The sequence below is a fragment of the Microcaecilia unicolor genome, chromosome 6, assembly GCF_901765095.1.
Source record: "Microcaecilia unicolor chromosome 6, aMicUni1.1, whole genome shotgun sequence".
Taxonomy (NCBI): Eukaryota; Metazoa; Chordata; class Amphibia; order Gymnophiona; family Siphonopidae; genus Microcaecilia; species Microcaecilia unicolor.
The window spans coordinates 218,559,704-218,563,440 of NC_044036.1; positions in this window are offsets into that span (position 1 = coordinate 218,559,704).

A 3,737-nucleotide genomic window follows, 5' to 3' on the forward strand; every position below is an offset into this window, starting at 1 on the left:
TACTCCAGGACTGGTCTTGGGAAACACTGATACAGGATTTGCTTTGCTATATTCTCAAGGGTTTATTATTCCAGATACACCTATCAATTTTTTTCTGAAGTTTGCTCATTACACCTGGTTAAATTTTTATCGGTAGTGTCAGGGCTGTGCCAACACGGTAAGCGGGGCAAGCATGGCAGGAGGGCGCCACCCTCTGGGGGCGCCGCCGCACCATGCTCACCTCGCTCGCCCTCCCGCTCCCATTGTTCAACTGCCCGCCCTCTTCTCTCCCCCCAACATCCCTTTTCTTTTTTTTCTTTTTAAATTTACCTCCGTGGCGGTCCAGCAGCGCAGCATCAGTGAAGGAGGCGGCGTTCCCGACGTCTCTAGCCTTCCCTTCGCTGTGTTCCGCCTTCTTCTGACGTCAAGGGAAGGGAAGGCTAGAGACGTCGGGAGTGCCGCCTCCTTCACTGACGCTGCGCTGCTGGACTGCCATGGAGGTAAATTTAAAAAGAAAAAAAAGAAAAGGGATGTTGGGGGGAGAGAAGAGGGCGGGTAGTTGAACAATGGGAGCGGGAGGGCAGCGGAGAGAGGAGCATGGATGCGAAGGGGGGGGGGAGAAGAGGGCGGGCCAGGCCAACTGGGACATGGGAGCGGGAGGGCAGGGGAGAGATGAGCATGGATGCGAAGGGGGAGGGGAGAAGAGGGCGGGCCAGGCCAACTGGGACATGGGAGCGGGAGGACAGGGGAGAGAGGAGCATGGATGCGAGGGGGGGTCATGGAAGGGAGAGAGGGGAATTGCTGGATAGGGATTAATGGAGGGTGACAGAAGAGCATGGATGGGAGGGCAGGGCTCAGGGAGAGAGGGGAATTGCTGGATAGGGATTAATGGAGGGGGACAGAGGAGCATGGATGGGAGGGCAGGGCTCAGGGAGAGAGGAGAAATTACTGGACATAGAGGGGAGGGAAGAGAGATGAAGGAGATGAAATGAGGGAAAAGGAAGAGAGGAGAAAAACTGCACATGGATGAAGAAAATAGGCAGAAGCTGAGGACCAGAAATGAAGAAGATAGGAGGAAAGGAAAGAAATAAATGGAAAGGAAGCCCTGGAAACGGAGTTAAGAGGACAGATAGCAGCAGAATCAGTGGGCCAGCATGATCAGAAAAAGAAAGTCACCAGACAACAAAGGTAGAAAAAAATCATTTTATTTTCATTTTAGTGTTAGTCTGCAGGGGGGGACGCCAACTGATAGTCTGCAGGAGAGCGCCAGAGACCCTAGGCACGGCCCTGGGTAGTGTCTGAAGCAAATATAAAAGCTTAAGGAGGGGGGGTGTTCCAAGATGGCAGGCGTTGCTTGTTAGCATGCATCGAGGCTCTCTGGATTTTTTTTCCTTTTCTATCTTAAATACAATAGTTTTCTTTGAAAGATGCCGCATACAAAAAGGAAAGGGGTGGTTAAAAGCTTACCATCCGTGGCAGGAACCACCCAACTAGTCCAGTCGACCCTCGATAGTTTTGCTACGAGCACGCCACGGGAGAAGGAGGCAGGAGCCCTGCTGTGGGAGCGTGTGGAGGAGCGACGATGACTCCCCTGGGGCTAATAACAACTCTTTCCTCACCAGATCTTAACCCTCCTGTGTGTCCTGCAAGCACAAGAGGTGAGGCAGAGTTTTCAGAAGCCTCCGAAGGGGGGCTGAGGAATCCTCGACAGATGGCGCCTCGCCTGGAAAGCCTGCAGATGATTTACAGCAGGAGCTATTAGCTCCCACAGAGGTAACCCTAGGAAGCATTTGGATAATGTTACAGCATTTGAATAAGACAATTACAAAAGCTGCTTCGGACACTGCTTCTTTGGTGACTAAAGTTGATCTTCTGTCTGACTCTGTAGACAGCAAGATACTGATAGCCAGAAAATACTCTTCCAACAAGAACTTAAGTTCATTAAAAACCACAACTGAGTGCCTGATTAAGGATAAAGCTATTATTCATAACAAAATCGATCAGATTGAAAACTTTAACAGGCGGCTCAATTTGCGAATACAGTGCACTCCATTTAAGTGCACGCCGGATAAGCGCATGCTCTGCTTAACTGCATGAGGTACTTCAGTCCCATTTTTGAAGCATTGAAGAGGGAACTAGTAACGGAGCCTGGTCAAGCTCTTGGGGAGGACACTTGAAGCAGGCACTGGCAGTGGGCCAGAGCCATGCTGGTTACAAGGGCCCAGGCACCCGGGAACTAGTTCCAGGCTTTTTTTTATGCTTTCTTGGGCACACCTGGAACCAGGCACACAGCCTGATGGTTAAGCCCATGGGGAGGACACTTGAAGCAGGCACCATTGGCAGTGGGCCAGAGCGATGCTGGTTACAGGGGGCTAGTTCCAGGCTTTTTTTTATGCTTTCTTGGGCACCCCTGGAACCAGGCACACAGCCTGATGGTTAAGCCCATGGGGAGGACACTTGAAGCAGGCACCATTGGCAGTGGGCCAGAGCCATGCTGGTTACAGGGGGCTAGTTCCAGGCTTTTTTTTATGCTTTCTTGGGCACACCTGGAACCAGGCACACAGCCTGATGGCTAAGCCCATGGGGAGGACACTTGAAGCAGGCACCATTGGCAGTGGGCCAGAGCCATGCTGGTTACAGGGGGCTAGTTCCAGGCTTTTTTATGCTTTCTTGGGCACATCTGGAACCAGGCACACAGCCTGATGGTTAAGCCCATGGGGAGGACACTTGAAGCAGGCACCATTGGCAGTGGGCCAGAGCCATCCTTTCTCAGTGACTTTGATGCCTGGCTTGCCTTCTTCCATGATCCTTCCTCCCCCTCTCTCATCCTTGGTGACTTTAATATTCCTGCTAATGATCCTTCCAACTCTTATATTTCCAAGTTACTCGCTTTAACATCCTCCTTTAATCTCCAACTATGCTCCACCTCCCCCACTCATCAAAATGGTCACTGTCTTGATCTCATCTTCTCCTCCAACTGTTCACCCTCTAGTTTCCTTGCCTCTGATCTTCCCCTCTCTGATCACCATCTTATAACTTTCACACTTAAATCTCCTCCCTCCCAGTCCCGTCCTATTATATCTAATTTATCTAGGAATCTTCACGATATTGACCCTTCATCTCTATCCTCCCATGTTTCAAACCTCCTCTCTACTGTGGCACCATCCACGTCTGTCAACGAGGCTGTTTCTTCTTACAACAATACTCTATCCTCTGCCTTAGACACTCTTGCACCTTTGATGACTTGCCCTATAAGGCGCACAAAACCCCAACCTTGGCTGACTTCTAATATCCGCTACCTACGTTCCTGTACTCGCTCCGTCGAACGCCTCTGGCGGAAATCTTGGGCCCTTGCTGATTTCCTACACTTTAAGTTCATGCTGACCTCCTTCCAATCTGCTCTTTTACGCGCCAAACAGGATTATTATATCCAACTGACCAACTCTCTTGGCTCTAACCCTCGACTTCTCTTCACCACATTGAACTCTCTCCTCAAGGTGCCCCCTCCCCCAACTCCCCCTTCATTATCTCCTCAGACCCTTGCTGAATTCTTTCACGACAAGGTTCAAAAGATAAACCTTGAATTCTCTACCTCGCCACCTCTCCCTCCACTAGTCCGTTCCCCTCTCTCTCCTTCCCCTCATTCTTTTTCCTCCTTTCCTGAAGTTACTATAGAGGAAACTACACTTCTCCTTTCTTCCTCAAAATGTACCACCTGTTCCTCTGATCCCATTCCCACCCACCTTCTTAATGCCATC